Here is a 24268-nt window from a genome sequence, read left to right as displayed (position 1 = left end):
TGGCTAGTAGCACTTGTAGAAATGTGCCTCCTTTTGGTGCGTGTAAGGCAGTAAAACCATGTTTTCAAATTATTTCTTTATTTGGTTGTCCAGGTTAATACTTCTCTGGACCATTTTAGAAGCATAACCTTCATGTTGAATTTTATAAAGAGCTTTTCTTTGTTAAAGCCTTTTCAGACTTCAAAGAACACTGTGTAAAAACTCATCTACACCAGTGTAGCTCAAATAGTTTTCATCATTTTATTTTGAGTAAAAAAGCTGAACCCAAAATTCTTCACTTGCAAGAGTGCTCAAAAGTGGCAAAGTCTTTCCATGTGTGTAACATGTGCATATGTTCTATTCTAAGGGTGTTTATCAGAATACAATTTTTAGAGTAAATCTTTGTAATTATATGTTATGAATGGATGCAATTTTCTTTTCTTTTTTGATTATTGAGATCTGTCATCATTTTGAATTTAAATATGAATGCTGTATGAACTTAGACATATAGCCAGAAACTAACATAATAGGAAAAAGAATGTGGAATAGAGATTTCATGACTGTTTTTGAAGAATTTGAAGAGGAATTTGAATTACTGTCATAATATAAATGTTCAAAACCAAAAGATGCAACAGTAAATGAATCTTTATATTATACCTCTAATTATCTTTATTTTTTTTTATTTTTTATTTTTTTTATAAAGATTTTTTTTTTTTTTTTTATTCGACAGAGATAGAGACAGCCAGCAAGAGAGGGAACACAAGCAGGGAGAGTGGGAGAGGAAGAAGCAGGCTCATAGCAGAGGAGCCTGATGTGGGGCTCGATCCCATAACGCCGGGATCGCGCCCTGAGCCGAAGGCAGACGCTTAACCGCTGTGCCACCCAGGCGCCCCTCTAATTATCTTTAAATAAGAGTTATTTTTATGATGCAGCCCTTTTGGAAGTGCCATATTAGCTGTTTCAGGTTGCCTGTAATAATATATAAATACTTTGAATCGTGTTCTTCATTTTATATTTAGGGGAGAGGATAACTCAGAATAGCTGAGGAAAGATGCGGAAAAGCGATTGACATTTATTGTCAGTTATGTGCTTGAAAGTCAACTAGGTGTTTTCTAATTTTTTTAGTTGGTTTTTTAAAAAAACAACTGAATTAAGTGGGAGGTGCTGTCTTCAGTTTACCAGTGAAGAAACTGAGATACAAAGAGATTAAGTAATTTGCTAAAGGACATGTAGCTATCTGATTCCAAAGTCCATGTTTTTTTCTACTAGACTGTACTCCCTCTACAGTAAGATTGGGTATAACTGATTGTGGTTAATAAGGACTTTTACGAAATGAAGTTCCGATTTGCTTAGGATCATTAGGTTACTTACATGTTAGAGATGAGCTTCAGATCTGAAGTCTAATTTTATCACAGTTACTAGAGTAGGGCTGGGAGGTCTACTTTTTTAATTAGATGCAGGTGTGTAGCAAATGGATCACTCTCAATAAATGTTAGCTATTGGTATTTTAACTACACCTTTGAAGTAGCTCATATAGCATCTAGTATTTATTGATTGTTAATTTTGTTATCAGACGCTGTGTTAAGGATGTAAATGACTTATTATCTTGATATCCTCTGATACCTTCTTCAAACTATTTGGTATCGGTGTTTGGTTCTTAGCTTGTTGGTGTTTGTTTTTGTTTTTTAATATTCAAGTACACTGTTGGAAATTTTTGCCAGTTGAAGAGAAATGCTAGTGATAAGTCTGATTAAGAGTTCTTTGGTTTAGGGGCGCCTGGGTGGCTCAGTCGTTAAGCGTCTGCCTTCGGCTCAGGGCGTGATCCCGGAGTCCTGGGATCAAGCCCCACATCAGGCTCCTCCGCTGGGAGCCTGCTTCTTCCTCTCCCACTCCCCCTGCTTGTGTTCCCTCTCTTGCTGGCTGTCTCTCTCTCTCTGTCAAATAAATAAATAAAATCTTTAAAAAAAAAAAGAGTTCTTTGGTTTACAGAATGGGCTAGCTACAGAATGGCCTTCGAGTTGTTCTGTATTGGGGAAAGTAACTTCTCATTAGCAGTAGCACAACCAGGCATGTGCTGGATTGTCAGAATCACAGAATTGGCTTGCCACTTTATTTCCATTGCTTATGAAGTTTCAACATGGAATTACATTAATACTTAGCCTTTCTGTATAAGAACATAGCTGGGAGCTTTGTTTTTCAGTGCTGACTGGAAAAGCCAGGGGAAAGTTTTGGGAGATTGCTACCAGGGACTAGATTTGAATGGGCTTTAAGTCTTTGAAATTTAACAGTTTGGAGGATAAAGCATTCCTGGCACTTCTCTATCTGTGGCCATGAGGATGTCTTTGATTGTAAATGAACTTTGTTGTCTGGCCACACTGTTCACAGAGGGGCTAATCACAGACTAGAATTTTACCAGAATTGAGAAACATTTATTCAGATATGCTAAGAATTGATTCATAAGCCTATATCTTGCACAGATATACTATTTATCTGAAGTTATCTAGCTCTAACACCATTTTAGGATTGTACTTCACAGTTTCAATTAGGAATAAAGGGCAGATTGCTGGATTGGGAATGTGAAATTTCCAGGACTCTTAAATGCTTCTGAAATCCAAAAATAATTCGTGCAGATGCTCTGGTTGTGCGGAGTGTGTCTCTGTGTTTAAATGATGTTTTCGAGTCAGTCATTTTCCCAGGATGTGTGTCGCTTTGTGTCTGTGGCAAGAAGTTCTGTTTGTTTCCCTTTGGCTCTTATAAGACAGAAAATACCAATCCCTTTGTAGCGTTGGAAGAGGACAATGCTCCAGGGCAAAAAGATTGGGGCAATTCAAAGGTGTACCAAGTTCTTGACTTTTTTTAACCTGAGTTTTCTCATTTACTCCTCCTTTAAAAAAATTATACCTTTTCCTTCCAAAACGTTCTGTGTTCTCTATTTCTTATACTCCTTATTTTCTTCTATTTTTGTAGGGTACTGGGATCAAAAAGAAAGGTTAAGTACATAGTCTCCTATGGGGATTGCTCATTATCTTCTGGTAATTGAATGTTAACTTGCATTGTAAGTGTACATGATAATGTTTTCTGTCTCTGGAATGTTTTTAGTGTTCCAAAAATGTTTATAATTTGTACTTAAACTATATATTTTTAAAATTAGTGTTTTTAGTATTATTTAGTTTTTTTTTTCATGGCTCATACATCAAAAAGTATAAAAAGGTATGCAGTAGAGAGTCTTACTTCCTCTTCTGTTCCACATTTGCCCAATTCCCAATGCCCTAATGGTAATGGGTGATTTTAGTTGCTTATTTATTCTTCCAAAGATTTTTTTTTAAACCATATATAGACCCATTCAAAATGTATTCCCCCATCCCTAAATTATATCTATCCATCTGTCCCTTGCTTATTTATTTAAATAAAAATATAATTGGAGATCTTTCTAGAACAGGACATGAGGAACTCCTTTGTGGTGTGTGTGTCTGTGTATGTGTGCTTAACTCTTTCAGGGTATTCACAGTTCTATAAAGAATATTCCTTACATGTGTGATCTGGTCTGTTTCTGCTGGGCCAAGGGTGCTTGCATTTCTAATTTTGGTAGTTATTGTAGTAGCAGTTTACACTACCTATCAGCATTGTATTAGGAATTAAAAAAAAATTAAGTTGCAATTAAGTTGGATGCAACTTTTTCAAAAGTCAGGTATGATTTATACATAGTAAGAATTAACCTTTTGAAGTGTAAAATTCAATGAGTTTTAACATTTGTATAGTCATATCACCACTATCACCACTGTGATAAAAATAAAGACATTTTCATCATCCTGAAAAGTTCCCTTGTCCCTTTTTGTAGTCAGTCTCCTCTGACTAACCCTGAGTCTAGCAATTATTGATCTGATATCTAGTCCCATAGAATTTTCAGAATGTCCTATGCATGGAATCATGTAGTGTGCAATCTTTTTGTATGGCTTTTTTTTCATTAAGCATAATGCTTTTTGGATTCAGCCATGTTGTGGCATATGTCATATATCATAATTTTTTTCTTTTCATTGCTGAGAAGTATTTTATTGTACGGATGTACTAAAATTTGTCCCTTCCTCAGCTGATGGGTATTTGAGTTGCTTCCTGTTTTTGGTAATTCTGAATAAGCCGCTGCAAACATCTGTGTATAAGAATTTATGTGGATATATATTTCAGTTTTTCTTGACAAATACCTGAGTGTGGGATTGTTGAGATATATGGTAAGTGTAAGTTTAACTTTATGAGAAACTGACAAACTATTTTCCAAAGCAGCTGTATCATATTGTATTTCTATCAGCAACGTATGAAAGTTCCAGTGTCTGCACACTGGTCAGTACTTGGATTTGTTGGTTTTATTTATTAAGCCATCCCACAGGCATGTATTGATGTCTGCTTAGTTGTTTCGTTTTTTTTTTTTTAAGATTTTATTTATTTATTTGACAGAGACAGCCAGCGAGAGAAGGAACACAAGCAGGGGGAGTTGGGAGAGGAAGAAGCAGGCTCATAGCAGAGGAGCCTGATGTGGGGCTCGATCCCACAATGCCAGGATCACGCCCTGAGCTGAAGGCAGACACTTAACTGCTGTGCCACCCAGGCGCCCCTACTTAGTTTTTTTAAAAACAGTTTTATTGAGATATAATTCATATACCATACAATTCACCCATTTAAAGTATGTAAGCAGTGGTTTTTAGTATATTTTCAAATAAGTGCAGCTGTCATCACGGTCAGTTTTAGAACATGGTCATGACAGGAAACAAAAACCCTTGCATTCTTTAGCTATTTCCCTCTGTCCTCCCCCTGCCCTGCCTCAGCAACCTTGAATCTACTTTCTGTCTCTAGATTTTCCTATTCCAGACATTTCATATGAATGGAATAATATGTGTTTTTTTTTCTTGTGACTGCCTTCTTTCATTTAGCATAATGTTTTCAAGGTTATCCATGTTGTGGTATGTATCAGTACTTCCTTCATTCTTTTATAAGGCCAAATAATATTTCATTATATGGATATAATGTATTTTGTTAATCCATTCATTAGTTGATGGACATTTGGTTTGTTTCTACCTTGAATAGGGCTGCTGTAAATATTCATGTATGTGTTTGTATTTCCTTAATGATTAATGATGAGAATCTTTTCCTATACTTACTTTCCATCCACATATCTTTGGTGAAGGTTTTTACAAATATTTTGCCTCTCACATTTAACTTTTTATTTTGAAATAATTTTAGATTTACATAAAAGTTTGCAAAATAGTAGAGAGTTCCCATGTGTACCTGTCAGGTGTTTCTGCTGTTAATGCTTTACAGAACCATGGTGTATTTGTCAAAACTAGCAGAGTAATATTGGAACAATAGTGTTTACTGAACTATAAACTATATTTGCATTTTACCAGTTTTTCCACAGATGTCTTTTTTCTGTTCAGGATCCAGTCAAGGATACCACATTGCATTTAGCATTTTGAAAATTTAGATGGTTTTCCTTGAGTTGTGAGAGTTCTTTATATATTCTGGATACAAGTCCTTTATCATATGAATGACACTTGTAACTTTGTAAAGTTCTATAAAATAATTTTTATTTGTAGCAGAATCATTACTTGTTCCGTTTTAGCTAAATGCAAGTGTGTGCATTTTTAAGTGCTGATTAAATTTACATAACATTAGAGGTTTGTAGTTTCCCCACTTACATAGCAAATGAATATATTCTAAAAATTGTGAAAAAAATTATATTTTCTTCAGTTTTCAGCATAGTTTTGTAGATACGTTCTCAGAAAAGCTTGCTTTCTTCTTCTTTCTTTCTTTCTTTCTTTCTTTCTTTCTTTCTTTCGAGTGAGTGCGCGTGTGAGTTGGGGGGTGATGGGAGGGGCAGAGGGAGAGAGAGAGAATCTTAAGCAGGCTTCACACCCAACATGGAGCCCAATGCAGAGCTCAGCCTCATGACTCTGAGATCATGACCTGAGCTGAAATCAAGAGTTGGACGCTTAACCGATTGAGCCACCCAGGTGCCCCAGAAAAATATTTTCTTATTGTTGAAATATTCTCTGTGTAATGTGATTGATTTTTCTGATAAACAGGGAAAGACACTTTGCAAACGTGAAGATGTGGCTGCATAGAAAGCCTCTGAGGGTCAGGGGGGCCTTAGGAACCTTTGGCATGAGGCAGATATTTTTTATTTTTATTTTTTCCTCTTACAATGGATCTCACTGTAGAAATACTTGTACTTTGGATATCAGTAAACATTCACTACTCCTATGAGTCCTTGTAATGGAAATTAAATAATTCAACAAGTGTTTATCAAGGGTCTGCTGCATGCCACCCACTATTGTAGCCATTGAGGATACAGCTGTGAATAACAACAACAAAAACCCCTGCTTGGGGGCGCCTGGGTGGCACAGCGGTTAAGCGTCTGCCTTCGGCTCAGGGCGTGATCCCAGCGTTCTGGGATCGAGCCCCACATCAGGCTCCTCTGCTGGAAGCCTGCTTCTTCCTCTCCCACTCCCCCTGCTTGTGTTCCCTCTCTCGCTGGCTGTCTCTNCTTTTTAAAAAAAAAAAAAAAAAAAAAAAAAAAAAAAACCCCTGCTTGGTATGCGGCACTTACATCATAATGAGGGGAGACACACAAACAAGGAAATATATAGCATGTCAGATGTTGATAAGTATTATAGAAAAATATTAAGCTGAGTAAGGTCACATTTGGAAGGCTTCACTGATGAAGTGGTATTGGAAGAAGGACTGAATGTAGCTATGGAACCAGCTTTGTGGGAAATAGAAAACGCCAAAGGCTTTTTAGGTGGGATCTTGCTGTGGCATGTGAGGAATGGAAGTTTCAGAGCTGAAGCAGTGGCCCATGGAAGGTATTGACATCTGAGGAGTAGCAGGGGAGGCCTGGTTGCGTAGGGACTTTGGCATTTATTCTGAGGATGTTGGGGAACCATTGGAAGGATTTGAGTAGCAGTAGGGTAAGATCAAATCTAAATGCTGGATTGAGAATAATCAATAGAGGGGAGAGGGTAGAAACGGGGAGACCCGTTAAGGGGGTCAAAGCAATCAGCTAATTGTGATAGCAGGTGATGGTAGGGAGAAATGGTCACGTTGGGTACATTATGAAAGCAGAGCAGACAAAATATAGTAGAACTGGGTGTGAAAGTGGACTCAAGGATGACTTCATGGTTTCTGAAAGAATGGGGATGATATTCATGGGAGAAGAAGACTTTGGGAAGATCAGGTTTGATTGGGGTGGAATGGTGGTGCTGGTGATGGTAGTAATCAAGAGTTGTTTGAGAACAAGTAGCGCTTGGGATGCTTAGCTGTGATCCAGAGAGCTCTTGTCAGGTAAGTAGTTTGGAGTCTACCGGGCTCGAGATTTAAGACTATAATGCCTTTAAAAAAATTTTTTTTTTTTTTATTTGAGGGAAAGAGAAAGAGAGCATGGGGGAATGGACAGAAGGACAGGGAGAGAGAGAATCTGAAGCAGACTCCTCACTGAGTGTAGAGCCTGTCTTGGGCTCCATTTCACAACCCTGAGACAGTGAGCTGAACCACTATTAAGAGTTGGATGCTCAGCCGACGTAGCCACCCAGGCGCCCCAGGGCTACAATGCTTTTTAACTCACACCTGACATCTGTCTATCATTGGGAGGCTTTATCTGATCTTAGTGATGTGAGTGCCTAGTGTAGTGCTTGGTATGACAGAAAATGTTCAATAAATATTTCATGAATGGACTTGAAGTGTGAATCTCAATACTCTTTCCTCTAGTGATATATATATATATATATATATATATATTTATTTGACAGAGAGAGACAGCGAGTGAGAGAGGGAACACAAGTGGGGGGGGTGGGAGAGGAAGAAGCAGGCTCCTAGCAGAGGAGTCTGATGTGGGGCTCGATCCCAGAATGCTGGGATCACGCCCTGAGCCGAAGGTGGACACCTAACGACTGCACCACCCAGGTGCCCCTCTAGTGATATATTTTATTATAATAGTTTCTGGAAACACTTAGATGCTAAGCAGTAATGTGTAGATATTAGAAAGTATAACCTCTATGTGAGCTGGAGCTATTCATGCTGCTTCCTCATTACCTCTATTCCTGACTATCATTAGAAGTGCCAGCCTTGGGGCACCTGGGTAGCTCAGTCAGTTACATGTCTGACTCTTGATTTCTACTCAGGTCATGATCTCAGGGTCATGAGATCGAGCCCCGCATTGGGCTCTACACTAGGCATGGAGCCTGCTTAAGATTCTCTTTCCCTTTCCCTCTGCCTCCTCCCCACCCCACTTGCACTCCCTCTCTCTCTCTCTAAAAAAACAAAAGAAAAAAAAGTGCTATCCTTGATCCTAGGCTTCTTGTTCCTAATGGGCATTGATTTCTAATGCTTAGACTGGAAAAAATTAAATTTATATGTGTCATAAGTTATTTATTATCAGAAAAAGTGAAGGTTTTTGGTGGTAGCTGTATTTTGGCTCTGTTCAGTGGGCCTAGAAATCTATTTGAATGTGTTATTTAATGTTTTGCAACTTCAGTAGTTTTAAGAAACATATTATTCTGTGCAGGCTGCCATAACAAGATAAGACAGACTGAATGGCTTAAGCAATAGGAATTTTTTTTCTTACAGTTCTGGAGGCTAGATGTTCAAGACCCAGGTTTTGACTGCTTCAGTTTCTGGAGATAGTCTCCTTCTTTCAGTGTTCTCACGCGACTTTTCCTCTGTGCAGAGAAAGAGGGCTCTCATGTCTCTCCCTCATTCATAAGGACATCAATCCCATTGGACTAAGGCCCCCTAATGACCTCATCTAATTGTGATTACTTCCTAAGGGTCCCATCTTCAGATACCACAGTGGGGGTTAGGACTTCACCATATGAATTTGGTTTGGGGGGGGACACAATTCCTGTGGTAGCATCTTCAGATATTGGGGTTATTTTGCAATTTCTCTTGTTTGAAAAAAGCCAAAGAACACATCTTTTAAGGTGCTTATACCTGAGGCATTCTAGAAAATGAGAGTGACTGTGCAAAAATGCAAAAATAATGCAAAGATTTAGGTTTACTGGGAAGGGTAGTTTAAATTTCTGAAATGCTTACATTGTAGAATATTTAAATACATGCAGATCATTATCTATAAGCACAAAGAATAATAGCGATCCTGTAAAAATGTTTTTTTATCCTGATGGAATTGATTTTAGTGAATTAAGAAATTATTCACTTGTAATTAACATTCAACTAATGTGCTAGGGTTCTTAAATTCTTAAGTAGGGAAAATGTGCCCACATACAGATTTAATTGCATTATTAATTTGCTTAGCATTTTCCTGATGTAATTGACTTTTGCACAGACTGAATTGCTAATTAGTGGAACCTTAATGAATATGGCTTAATTTTATCACATAATCTGGCCTGATACATCAACCACAAGCTTTCTCTCGGGAGGTATTGGAATAAGAGGATCCCCTTGGTCATTTTACATTGGTATCTGTTTCATCCCACCTTGACATTGCTGAAAGGACCAGTAATCTGATAGATGGAGATATACACACACACATACATATACAAATGGGTCTATATCACACAAAATATCTGAAAGCACTCCTATGGAGTAGTCTGTTCTTTTTAAGAAAAAGTATGAAAATATAGAGCTTATATTCTCATGTCCGTATTATCCAGCTAAAATTACAAAGCCTGTGTGTGATAAAAATAGTTTGGTCATAGTTTTCACTGTTATGTTGAATAAAATTAAAGCTTTTGAAATTTAGGTATGGGGAAGAAATAAAAGTTAAGTTCATACCTTAGGATGCAGACCAAACCTTGTCAAGATTCTACTCTGTTAAAATCTCATTGAGTTGGGTGAACATACTCTAATACACCAATAAGAATAAGGTGACTCACTGCCCTTGTGGTGAGTTAGTTAACTTCATATTTGGGAGGTAAAAAGATTCATATGAAGGAATAAAATATGTGTGTTGGGGGAAAATATTTTCTCCCCCATATTTATTGTTTTTTTTTTTTTAATGATAAAGACAAGTGGATTTTTACTTTATATTTTGAGTTTGGTCGATTGAAAGGATTAGGAAATGCAATGTAATAATCTTATACCATATCTTTATCTATTTGCTACTTCAGTGTTTAGAGCATAAAACTGTTCTTTGAGACCACTTGAACCAAAAGTAACAGGACCAGGATACCAGTCATGTAGTTCTGTTTTAGAGTTCCATAAACATTGAATGGGTACCCGACCTAACTACCACCTGAAGGAAGTTTCCAGACAATAACCCATTGAAATCGGTAGGACAGAATACTATAAAATTTCCATGAAATAGAGCCTCAATCAATTTGGTACATCTGGCTAAGTAACATTTTCAATGAATGGGTGAAGGTAACATACATTGTAACATGTAAAGTTCTAGGAGGTCCATACTTACACCTTGAGGCACGTTGTCACTTGCTATATATTTTTTTACACATTTGGGGTGTGTGTGACACTGCGCTACTGTTGTATTTGGATATTCAGATGAGTAAGACAGTGAAGGAAACTTACAGTGCAGGGAGGCAGTGCTCGGGGCGGGCGAATTCATACAACTGTGGAAGTGATGAGGTGATATGGAAGAGTGAAAGGAACTTTAATGTGCGGGTGTCAAATGACAGACGCCCATGACTGTTTGTATTGGAAGACTTGTGGCTCCACAGCAGCCTCTTCTATATACTTTTTGAATTCAGTGTTGCTTGAGATTATAATTCTGTAATACTTAGGGCTTTGAGAAGAGCATCTTACACACATTTAGAGCATAGAATAATAAAAGATTCTAAGCCATTTTGAGCAACATTTCCTATACTGTCATTTATACCACAAATATACAGAGCACTCTTACTTTTTTCTTTTTTTGTTAAAGATTTATTTATTTATTAGAGCACGTGCATGTGTGCTCGCGAGTGGGGGAGAGGGGGAGGGGAAGAGAGAGGGTCTTAAGCAGACTTTCCACTAAGTGTAGAGCCCCACGCAGGGCTCCATCTCAGGACCCTGAGATCATGACCTGAACTGAAATCCAGAGTTGGAGGCTTACCCGACTAAGCCACCCCGGCACCTCTTAATTTTTTCTTTAAAGGTTATTTTGGTAATCTTGATTCCCATAATATAAAGATTGGAGGGATATTAAGCTCCAGGTTATTCTGAAGTTATCTTTTGTCAAATAAGATTTGTTAAAAAGATTTTCCTTTGTTCAGTATTAGCAAGTGGCCAGTGAACAAAACAGACAGATTTTTGCCAGGCATAAACAATGTTATATCCTGTTGATTAAATAGAAAATACCTAAGTAGATGTGCTAAAAATGGATTCCTCAAGTTTTGGGTTTTGTCACACCAGGGGTGGAGTCATTAAACGGGAAGACTGAAATCCAGTAAACAGGAAATGCGTGCTGAGAGACAGATTTTTGAAAGGGAAATGGAGGCCCGTGCTCTGAGAATTTCAATGGGATATTTCACCATTATGAGAACCTTTATAAGAATGTGCAATTTTATGGAGTGCCAGGTGGTCTTTTTTCTCATCGCTATAATACTGTGGATGACATATGATCTCCACTTGGATTGCAGGTTGCAGATTAAAGTTTTTACGTTTAATTCAGTGTATTTTCACAGGCCAATGCACTGTGTTTAGCCTCTTTGTTTTTAATACTTTATTCTGTAAGGAGATACTTTTTCATTTTAGGTAGAGATAGTTTTATTTTTTATTTTTTTAAGATTTTATTTTTTTTATTTGAGAGAGAGAACGTGCATGAGGGAGAGATTGAGAGAACGAGTGGGGGGAGGGGCAGGGGGAGAAGCAGACTCGGGAGCCTGATGTGGAACTCAATCCCCGAACCCTGGGATCATGACCTGAGTCTGAAGGCAGCCGCCTAACTGACTGAGCCACCCAGGCGCCCATAGAGATAGTTATAGGTATAATTTCGAATGGTTAGTAGACTTTCATATTGTTTAGTATAGCTACATGTTTTTATATTTAGATACGTATGTGTATGTATATATTCAGGAAAGCTGGGAAAATGTCAGCTGTAATATTTAAAAAGCACTTTCCCCTCCTGGAACTCCAGCAGGTACACAGCAAACAAACCTGAACTTATTTTTCTCTTTCAAAGCAGTTGTTTTTGGGGGCACCTGGGTGGCTCAGTCAGTTCAGTGTCCAACTCTTGGTTTTGGTTTCAACATAGTGTTGTGGAAGGCTCTTCTACTTACGGGGGTGGAGATCAATATGAGAAAAGGGTCTCATTGAAAATTCTCTAGTAGACGAAGTAGAGAACAAAATTAAGGCCAGCACGTTATTTATGCATATGGGGGCTGAGAGGAGAGAATTTAACATTGATAATGCCAATTTAATGTGTAATGGGAGATCTTACAAGCAGTGATGTTGAACTGTTTTGTGCCTCAAATTTTTTTCTAGAGATACGTTTTTAAGTTAAAAAATGCAAACACTCTAAAGCGTCATCTAAAACAGTATAAGTACAAGTAGGTCTCTCTCCTATATACCACCATCCCCAAATCTCTAATAAGTTTTTATATACTTCGGAAAAAAGTTTTATGATCCACAGCATATATAAAAAATATGCAAATGGAGTCATTCTCTACATACAATTCTTGCCTTTTCCTTTACATAGAGTTTCTGTGAGATGACCCTGAGGTCATCCTTGTTCTGTCCCTGGATGCATCATAATTTATCTCTGCAGTCCCCCAAGGATGAACATGTAAGGTGTTTCCAGATTCCATGTCCCCTAACAAATAGTGTTGTGGTGAATATCATTGTACATGTGTGTATATGTGTTTATGGAACAGATACCTAGATTAGATTCCTGGTAATGGAGTTACCAAATCTAAGTATACATATAATTAACATTTTGATAGATATTTCCAAATGACTCATTGAAAAAACTGTACCAATTTATATTTCCACCAACAGTGTATAAAAACCCAGGCCAACAATGAGTTTTCACTAAACTTTTCCAATTTTGCCAATATGAGAAGTGAAAAATTGTATCACAGTTTTCAGATGACATTTTTTTGATTCTAAGTGAGGTTAAACATATTTTATATGTTTACTGGCTAATGTTGAAGGCATTCTTAACCAGTTTTACCTATATGTCAATGACAAATGCTTCATTTTTAAGTGGAGATTGGCTCAACAAACAATGGGATCCTGAAAGCCCTGCTCCTCTATAACATAGGGGAAGTGCTCACCTCAGTGTATCAGTGTTTGGGGCATGTGTGCAGAACAGAAGAAATAGAGAATTCCCTGTACCTTCTGAGTATGTGTAACCAAACGTCTTGTCCATGTTGTGTACATCTAAGATTGTAGGTATAACAGTTTTATTCTTGTTAGCAAAGAACATTATAAAGAACAATTGGAAAAAAAAAAGACTTAGTTTGGATATTTACTTTTCTTTTTTGATTTTTGAAAGCAAAAAGAGATACCTTACTGCCACTCAGAACATTAAAGATCATGGTAATATCTTGTTTTATTCTTTTTTCCTTTTATAATTAAAAGTTAATGGATTTATAGTTTTGACAAATGAGGGACGTTATTTCTAATATACAATGAATCCAGATTGATTTCTGACAAAACCAATAAGCAATTTATTTGCAGAATCTAAAAGTAAATGATAGGATGGAAAAATCCTACTGGCAAGTGGATGGGACCAGATGATCAGATATTTCATTTCTACATCTACATTTCATGAGTCAGTTTCACACAACAGCTGCTATGGAGGAAGGGTTGATTTACCAGAATACTTCATGGTTTAATAAAAAAAAAAAACCCAAAAACAAAAAACAAAACCCAACAATGAAAAAAACAAAAACTCCCCACCAACCCGAACCCATAGAAAAATAATATGAAATGCCTTTGGGCACGAAAGGGTAAATTGAGCTAGTTATTGCTAATAAATTAAAAAGATCACTTAAAAAACATATAGTTCGAAAAAGAATCCTTATTTTTTGGTTTTCAGTGTTTCAAAAGCAGAAAGCAATGGTGAAGTAAAAAAATAGTAACTAAGAGCAAACATCTATTGAATAGCTTCTGTATAAAACATTTTACTATGCTATGTGAGGAACATATTGCATTTTTAGAAGAGGCTTTGGAAGTGCAGTGACTTGTCAGGGCTGATATAGGTGGCAAGTGGTAGAGCTGATGTTGGAATCCAGGGACTCTGTGTGCTCTTAAGCACTGTGTTAGATTGGATTTAAGTCGTTAAGAAGAATGAATAGAATTTGTGAGTTGGGCTTATATTATTAAAATAAATAACCTGCTAAATTTAAAACATTAAAATTTTTTCTTTGAGTACTTTTTAAGGATTAAGAAAAAATTTTTTTTCTACAATGAATACTCATTTCCTCTAGGTTTTTTTTTTTTTTTTTTGATGAAAAATGTTGGTGTTTGTGCTATTCTTGATTCAGATCTTAATTCTCCCTTGTTTGGGTCCCAGGGATAATGTGAAGACTCCCACAAATGGAAATCTATAAAAGTGAGACACATAAAAATTATACAGTTGAAATGTTTATTTTCTTCATCTTTTGGTATATGCATGGGGAATGTATTTTTTGGCACAGAATATTCCTCTGGGCCCCTAACTAGTTGATAATAGAAGGAGGATTTGTAAAACCATTTGATATATTAGTTTATATTGACTGAGGGCTTGTATCAAATTTTATAAATCTTTTACAGCTGCAGGGATATATTACATACAGTACTCTGCGTAAGAGCTTGATTAAATGTTATTACATGGTTGCTTTAAAGTTGATGTTTGATGGGGAGTGAGTTGTATGGAGTGAGTATTGATGGCTTTTTTTTTTTTTTTTGGATGGGCAGGGTGCTTTTGGGGAGCAGTGTTTGAACAAATACTTCCCTTTTTCACAGTCCATGTTGTTGCCATGGAGACCTTTAGATTCCATAAATGCAGCCTCTAATAACAGACAGCAATATGGCATTGGGTTGAGTGTGAGGGGCCGTGAGAGCAGAGTGCAGTCCAGATGTGTATAGTCAATTTGTTCATAGAAGTTATTTTGCAGTAGCCAGAAGCCCATTGGTCTTTTTGCAATCTCGCCTTTTCTTGTTCTTTTTTCCTATGTATGTGTCTGACATAGAAATAATGGAACAGGATAGAGAAAAACCATTTTTCCTTCTCTAGTCTCATACTCCTTCCTCTCAGGGGAGGACCAACTTTGTTGAGGATTTAATGAATGTCCTTGCATTGTTTTTATTCTTTCAGTGCATATATGTCATATGTCATAGTTTTATGCTTTTAAAGTTTATCTTAATATTCTCATGCTTCATATATGATTCTGCAGCTTTTTTTTCAGCCATATTTCTTGAGTTCTCTTCATGTGGACACATGTCTGGTTCATTTGTTTTAGTTGGTGTATAGTATTCTGTTGTATCGCAGTTAATTTAGTCCCTTAGTTTTGGATGTTTAAAGTGTTCGCCCATTGTATGTCTTTGTAACTCCTCAGTTCTATTTCTTCCTGTCCTGTCCATGTTGTTCAGTAGAGGAACTCAATAAATATTTGCTTGATTTAATTTTGATTTGGCAAAAGCCAGGTCATAAGCTATCATTAATCTGTTTTTCCATTTTTTCCTCAATAATGTCTGTTTATTTTGTTATTTAAAAAAAATTGTTTTAGATATCCTCCAGTCATTCCTTTTCTTTACATAGTCAACCTAGCAAAATTGAACTGTGATACATATTAACCAGGTACTTGTAGCCTGGCCAGGTTCTGGGATGTCCTTAATTATCTCCTCAAGTTATGCATTTTTCAGAAGATTATAAGTAAAAGATTCCTATTATAAGAAACTGCTTGTAACCATTTGTTGGGTTTAGGATATCTAGAGAAAGCAAAGCAAAAGCACTTTCGATCAAGTCTGCTGATGGTTTAGCTTGTTAAACAACTTGCTTTCTTATTTTTAATTTTCTTAATTTCCTTATTATCATAATACTATTCAGAAAGTACTGCTGTGGACTTAGTGTTTACCCAATACAATTGTCAAAATATAGGCTATATATAGATCAGTGCTGCCCAACAGAAATATAATGCATGCCACACATATAATTTAAAATTTTCTAGTAGCCACAGCAAAAAATGTAAAACACAACAGTTGCAATACATTTTATTTGACCAGTATATCCAAAAATATTGTCATTTCAATAGGTAAGCTATGTAAAAGCTATTGAGATATTTTACTTTCTTCTTTTCATACCAGGTCTTCAATATCTAGTGTGTGTTTTACACTTACAACATACCTCCACTAGGACCAGCAAAATTTCAAGTATTCCATAGCCCCATGTGGCTAGTGGCTACCACATTGGACAGAGCAAGTAAAGAAAACACAATTTTCAGAAATATCAATTACCAAAGAAGATATGCAGATGGCAAATAAGCATATGAAAATATGCTCCACATCAAATGTCATCAGAATAATGCAAATTAAAACAATAAGATATCACTACCCACCTGTTAGAATGGCCTAAATCAATAACTGGCAATGCCAAATGTTGGCAAGGATATGGAGCAATATGAACTCTCATTCGTTGCTGGTGGGAACACAAAATGGCACAGCCACTTTGGAAGATGATTTGGCAGTTTCTTACAGACTACATATACCCTTATATGATCCAGCAATCATGCTCTGTGGTATTTACTTAAGGAGTTGAAAACTTAGGTCTATACAAAAACCTGAACATAGATGTTTATAGCTGCTTTTCCAAAACCTGCTAAAACTATTTAAAAAAAAAAAGTTTTTTTTAAGACAACATTTACAACATTAATCTAAAATTATTTTTTATTTTCCACATTACTGTTCTAGTAGCCAGCCTTTTCTTTTCATCTGAAACTAAACATCAATGATTAAACATCGTTGGAGAAAATTACTTGCACCATAAAGGATACTGTCCTTAAAAGAACTCAATAAGAAATGCAAACATTAATAGTGAACAGAAAAAAAGAAAAGAAAATACAAAGAGAAAAAATACAAATGACCTAAAATACATGCAAAATTGATTTTCATTAGATATTAAAGATACAGGTTGCATGAAATACCATGTTTTTGTTCATGAAATTGAACAAATGTTAGGAACAGAAGGATATTACCCAATTTTCCTAGGGGATTAAGGAACAGGTACTCTCATACAGGGATGGTAAGCATATATTTTATAACATTTTTGGAAGGTCCTTTGGTAACATGCACTAAAAGCCTGTGCATGCCCTTTGACTCAGCAGTTTTTTTCTTCTAGGATTTTATCATAAGAAAGCAATTAAGGATATTTGAACAAACTACCATTTAGGGCTTGATTTATATGGCATCTACTGCTTACATCTACTAACTTACATAATTTTCATAGCACCCCAGGAGGCTCACAGAAGTCAGATGACTTGCCCAAGGTCACACATTATCAAGAAGCAGATATATATTACAGCATCACTTAAAATCATAAAAAAAAAAAATTAGCAAGAACTTAAATCTAAAATGAATGGCCTGATGGAATGAACAGAGTTTACCATCAAAGACTATCTTGTAGCCTTTAACTTCCTGAAGATATTTATAATAGAGATCACTGATGAAAGCTGATTACAAAATAGAATGCATACTGTAATTGAATTTTTAAAAATGTACCCATATGCTCACATTACATAGGTGATTGGAAATCACCTCAGTAGACTCAGGTTCAAATGTTTGCTTTGTTCCTTACTAGGTGTGTGACTTTAGTCAAGCTATCTAACTTCCTATTGCTTTAATTTCTTCGCGGAAATTCTATTACCAACTTACAGGTAGTTGGAAGAATTAAATAAACGCAAGGAGAGTTTTCCACAGTGTCTGGCATATGCGTTTAATAAATGGCCTTCGAAGGTCTTTTAAAAAACCTTGTTTCTGGGTAAAGGGATTACAGATAATTTAAAATTTATTATTTTCTACATTTATACTTGTTCTACAGTGAGTATGTTTTTTGAGTTAAAAAAAAGGTTGGAAAATGCTTAATTTATTTGGGTTAAAGAGAGAAAAGCTAGATTAGATCTTAGATGAGACATATACCAGAAATTGTTATATTGCTTACTGAATTAGAAAATTTAGAGAACCACTCACTTGATGTTGAAAACAGCCCTTCAAGTACACTTACATTTAGTAGTATTTATGAAGATAGATTTCATTAAATCCTAGGGCTTATTCTTTATTGTTAAAGTAGGTGGTTAGGTGAGGTTCAACAAAGGAAGAATAGGTGTTGAAAATGGAAATGCTAGTTCCTTATACTTATTTTCAGAAAGGTTTTTACTTTTATGTCATTTCTTATATTTTGAATGAGGAAGTGCTGTGACCCTTAATAAAGAGAAGGGCAAACTATCAAATGATTTACTGATTTTGGAGGTTATGTATAATGCTATTTCTGATTATTTTTCCTGTTTTCTTTCCATTTTGCCTCTACCTATTTTGAAGAATCTGTAACACATTGTTTAATAACTACCTATTGAATGCCTACTCTTTCCATTTGAAATGGAATTTCATTGTATTTTTCATGGTTTTCTTGTTGTAAATCATTCTTAGCTTTGATTGTAGTTAGGCATTGGTTACAGGCGTGAATCTGGATTTCATATTACATTGTAATATGGATTTCATATTACATTGTAATCTCAGTAGTAGTATATCTTTCTCTTTTGTTGATTGCATTCTGGTTGGACTGTCAAGAACAAGTCCAGAAGAAACAAAAGTAAACCTAATTCTGATGAACGCATTGTTTTATTTTATGCAAGTTCTCTCAAATGCTGTTTTGTCAGTTTTACAAAATGTCTGTTACTCTATGTCTTGAAATGAGAGTGTTGTGGTCAAATTTTTTTTTGGCTCCAAATTAAACTTGGGTTAAACAAATTTATTTATTGCAGCATTTTTGGAGCTCTTAGGTTTCAGGTCTGCATCATGCCTCTCTAGGGTGGACTTGAGTAGAGTATGTATTTCCCAAATTTATTTGACTAGGCAGTGCTTTTGCAGAATCATCATGAAAGACGCTCTGGGAAATACTGTTTTAAATAAAAATATAGAGAGGAAGAAGAAGAAAAAAAGAGCTGAAATATCTACTCATTGAATAAGAAGTAAAACTGGCTCTTAAAACTGTGTTGTGGACACTTTTAAAAAATAGCAAATTTAGGTAAAGTGTCAGTTTTAGTTTTCTTTTCCTTTTTCCTCCTTCTGCCCCCATCCATCTATCCCTTCCTTTTTTTTTTAAAAAGAGAACATTTTATGTAAATGATAAAAATAACTAGAGAATTACTCTGTTTTCCTAAGTAGATTATTTCTATGTACATTGGTAATAAGAGTGTTCAAAAATTGCTCTGAGTAGTAAGTTTTAGACTGTCCAATTTGTGCAGACACTTCATAAAATAGAATCGTTTGGATTGGGTAGGCTTCCCCTTGTTTGGTTTAGAGCAGTAATTATCAGGGTTCATAGGAGACATTGTTATCACAAACAGATGTGATTTAGAACATAATTTTATTCTAAAAACAGTTGGGCACAGATAGAATTTGGATCTAGAAAATTGCCTCTGTAATCTTAATTTTTTTACTTAGAATATTTTGGTTTTTTGCCCTGGAATTTGCAAATCCTAGGAGAAGTTTCATCAAGTAGTGTTAATTTATCTTGTTATTAGTTATATTATTACTGTTATTAGTAGAATTTATTTATCTCATTATTTGTGGTATTTATATTATATAAAGTTGCTGAGAACCCTGAATTAGCAAATAATGAGCCATTGTTCCTAGGGGAAGTAGTAGGGTAGGTTCTGCAAGCCTCTGGTCACAGTCTTTTCATCAACTGATCAATATATAACCGTGTTTTATGTCAGAACTAGAGAAGCAACTGAGATTCATTATACTGGTGAAATGTCAAGAACACTTACTAGTAGGTAGGATTTGGAAAGGAAATTAGTAGAGGTTAATTCTCTCCCAGCGTAGTTCCTGAGGGCTCCTAAGAAGTAAAGGAGGCACATAATACTGTTGCCTCACCATACTGTCTTGTGTGTGTTTCCATCTTTTGAAATCCTTTCACTCATAAAGTTGTCTTTGTACTTCAGAGAATGCACATTGCTAGTATCGTTGAACTCAGATTACAATCACGTTCTTACGTAACCTCTCGTTCCACTCACATTACCTTTGTTTCTTGTTTTATCGCTGTTTTAAATTCAGATTGCCTTAGAAACTGCTTTTAGCATTTAGAAAAAACAGATGATTGGGGATTAATGTTTGACTATGCTAATGTATTTTTTAAAAATATTTTATTTTTTATTTGAGAGAGAGAGAAAGCTAAAGACAGAGGGCAAGTAGAGGGAGAGGCAGAGGAAGAAGCAGGACCGTCGTGTGTCCCGTGTTGTGGTCTCCCCCCCCCTCCCACTGAGAAGGGAGCCCAGCAGGGGGGCTCCATCCCGGGACCCTGATATCATGACCTGAGGAGAAGGCAGATGCTTAACCAACTGAGCCACCCAGGCACCCTGTGTTAATGTATTTGAAGATTTGTACAGTGAACTGTTTTTGGAGATAGGTTAGAGGCTGAGTTAGTGATTGATTAGGAGATTTTAGAATTTAGAGATCCTTGATATAACTATTTTAAGAACACACGTTTGGGATCAAAGACCCAGAGGAAATCAATGACTTGCTCAGAATCTCAGATAGGACTTAATTCCAGATCACAGTTAGATTTCTTACCTTGTTACTACATTGGTACCTAAGATTCTACATTAGATTGAATGGTTGTGAAACAGGTGGTCTGTTGCTAGTAATTGGTATGAGGATAATCAATGTGCCATGGTATAATTCTGTTTGCCTAGGAAGCCAATCATTTGTATAATCTATTTATAAATATACAGTATAAACCGGTTTTTAGTAGATTACATATTTATTTAAAGCATAATTTTTAGGGGTGAAACACTCAATATTATAAAAATATTTGATATTCTGAAATCCAGAAAATCCTGTAACTTCTATAACATAAGCCACAGAAATTAACATGGGGAAACATTTAGCTGGTGTGGCTACAGTGATTCTCAAATTGGAAATAGATGACAGAAAACCTTAAACTATAGGGGGAAGACCGATTTTTAAGTTTTATAAAAGTGTAGATAGGTGGGAAAAAGTTGAAAAGCTTAGCACTTAAAGTCAGTATGAAACTCCAGGTGAGCAGTTTTGATTTTCCATTTTGGTCGACAGTCTATTGTGCACATTTCTTTTCATTTCCTCTTCCTTGTTTTGACATGATCTAAGAGGATTAGAAAAGGGAATGTTTAAGTATTTCTTCTTCCCTTTGGCTTTGAACAAAGGTGGGAATGTTCAGTAATATAGTTCTGTCTTGAGAAGAAACATATTTAATGGAAAGGAGATAATGGGCTTCTTTGTGGAAAAAATTTCCAGGTAGTGGAACAGATGAGATGTTATCTATTTCCATAGTAGGGCCATTACTGGGCATTATTTTATAGTTCCCCACCTGAATTGACTCTATTTAGAACAGGAGAAACTCCTGGAATTAATTTGAGTGATATTGCAGAAAATGTGACAGTTTTCAAGTATGTCTTTTTATTACTTCTTAAGGAATAAAACAGTACTCTCTCTTGGCAGACCTGTGCCATTTAATAAGTAAATGCATCCTTATGCTTCAAGGTGAACTCATTTTTTAAAGTGAGGGCAATTGACCTTGAAAAAAAATATTTCACTTGTGTACGTTGTTAGAAAGTGTAGGCAAGCTAAATAATTACTTTGAAAATGGTCACTTTCTAATTTCCTTGCTCTGAAACCTTTAAGAAAAATATCCTTAATTACAATATAAAGATTCAGATTTTTCAGACAAAAATTTGTATCACCAAGTTGATTTTGTTGTTGTTGTTTATAATTTCTCCTTTCCAGGTCTGTTCAACTCTCCTCAGTATTCTAACCTAAAATGAAGCCATCATCCAAATTCAAGTATTTGATTCAGTGGTGTCAAACTTATGAAAACTACCTGTTGTGAATTGCTGTCTAACCCACCATAAAAATGCAAAATTAGGATAATTGTGCTTGTTCTTAGGTTTTCACTGCTCTCTTTGGATAAAGTTAGTGGAGTCCTAAGTCCAGCTGAAATGGTGATTGTGTTTATTGTAAATATAAATTATAATTATAATTATATAATTATTAATAAAGAATAGGTAACAGAGGCAAAAAGCATTCTAAGCTTGAAATTTGGGCTTACAGAGAATTTAAAAAAAATTACATTGGCAAGAGACACCAGGATATCCTTGACCAACTAGGTGGGGTAGATAAATGGTTTAAAGAAACACTTTCATTTAATGTGCTGGGGAAGGAGTATTAAACCTAATTGGAAGCATGAGATCTGTTTTTGTCACTGAGGATCCTGAATTGGCAGAGGTTGGGAGGAAAGATTTAGTTTAGATTGGTAGGTTATTTCATTCCTTTATAAGCTGTGTGAACTTGGGCAGGTTACTTAACCTGTTTGAACATTTTCATCTGTAAAAGAGGGGTAATGAAAGAATCCACCTCATAAGATTCTTCTGAGGATTGAAAACTGATCCTTTTCAAACAGATGGTTTTTATGAGTTTGACACTACTAAATCCAATAATTAAATTTGGATGATGGCTGCATCTTAGGTTACAATCTTGGAAAGAGGTAGAACTGGGAAGGAGAAATTATAAACAAAAAAATAATTGAACCAAAAGTAAATTTTTGATGAAAAGGAATGGTTAGAATAGTCTAGAATAGTCTTTAGGACAAGACAGATGCTCGAATGTATTTGTGATTTTTATTGATGGTACACCTATTCCTTATTTAATTGCAATGGTAAAACCATGAAATCGTTATTACCCCTTTTTATAAATGAGACTCAGGGAAGTTTGGTAATTTGCTTCTTTGTAGGAAAGCTGGGATTGAAATCCAGGCTTTCAGATCCCCAAGTCAGGCTACTCCCTACAATGTCCCAATATGCTGTGTTTTTGTTTTCCTTAAAGTACTAACAAATGCTTACGTACATTTATTCCAAAAATTTAAGTAGGAGTTTTCCATAATCATTAGGATGTCTTATGTTATCATTTTCAGCTTATCTGGTTTATGGCATCTTTGGTTAGCTATGTTGCTTTATGATAACTGTAAAGCTGACTTACTGTAAACAAATACCATGATTTTTATACCCTATGTGGAAGATCATAATTCTGGTATCACAGTGTCACTTAACACTATAAGATTAGCAAGTACAATGGTAATCAGGTGCTTTGGACAAGAAACCCAGTTGCATATGACAGGAAACCAATGATTCCTTCAAGTGTTCCCTTATGTCTACGTTTCCCAAACTCATCTGATTGTAAGAATTACTTTGGGCGGGGGGAGGCACACATTCAGCTTGTGAAAAATTTGGGTTCCTAGGTCTCCAGATTGAAGAATTAATACAGCTAGAGAGAGACTCAGGAATATGTATTATTTAAGAAACTCACCTTGTGATTCAGTTAATTTAGGAACTATTTCCCTAGTTGGCCTGTAGCTTGGTTCATTGGCTGTTCATTTTATTTGGCTAGTCGGGATTCTGGCATGGTCCATTCATGGTGAGGAAAAGATACTGCTCTATTGTACCTTCTTCACAAGGAACTTCATGATCTGTAAATGTCAGTAAACATATGCAGACTCCATTAGCCATGAGGTTAGGACTGCAGCTTTGCCCTTTGTTGTAGGGAGCTCAGATGGTTGTAGTTGAGTGGCTTGAATGAAATTGCTATATAATAACAATATAAATCCTGGCCTGCAGGGTATACCAATTCAGTATCAGTCTTAAGGGAAAAAAAAAAAGAAAGAAAGAAAGAAAGAAAGAAAAAGCCAGCAGGGTTGTTACTAAGCACTTGGGAGAGACAGGGCCATTAATATTTCATCTATTATTGGTGATACTTCTAAGTTACGTGTTTATTGTATTCATGCATTATGGCCGATACTCCTAAACTATATTGCTGAATTTTGTGTTTATTGTATTCTTCACTTTCCAGTTTGGGAATCATAAGCCTATGACCTTTTAAAATGGTTTCTAGAATTTCAAAGCCGTGCCTTTGACTTAACTTGACTATACCTGTTAGCCAAGATGGATGAATGGCTTTTTAAAAGAACAGGTTTTACAACCCTATAAGGTTTGTTGCGCTTGGTATCTATAATCTATTTGTGAAAAGGAATTCTTCACCAAGCCCACTCTTTAGGATGGAGGGAAAATATAAGAGATAACTTTAATCTTTGTATTGCAGTGGCTTTCCTTGTCCTTTAAAATAT

General features: G+C 35.8%; 1 protein-coding gene across 11 annotated transcripts in view; it reads left to right on the top strand.

The window, feature by feature from the left end:
• RAPGEF2 (Rap guanine nucleotide exchange factor 2) overlaps positions 1–24268 on the top strand; it is a 231490-nt gene that overhangs the window by 21927 nt on the left and 185295 nt on the right. The window lies entirely within an intron of this gene.

This window comes from Ailuropoda melanoleuca, chromosome 5, assembly GCF_002007445.2.
Source record: "Ailuropoda melanoleuca isolate Jingjing chromosome 5, ASM200744v2, whole genome shotgun sequence".
NCBI lineage: Eukaryota > Metazoa > Chordata > Mammalia > Carnivora > Ursidae > Ailuropoda > Ailuropoda melanoleuca.
Note: the sequence above shows the minus strand (reverse complement) of the source record. Positions and strands in the feature narration are given on the sequence as shown.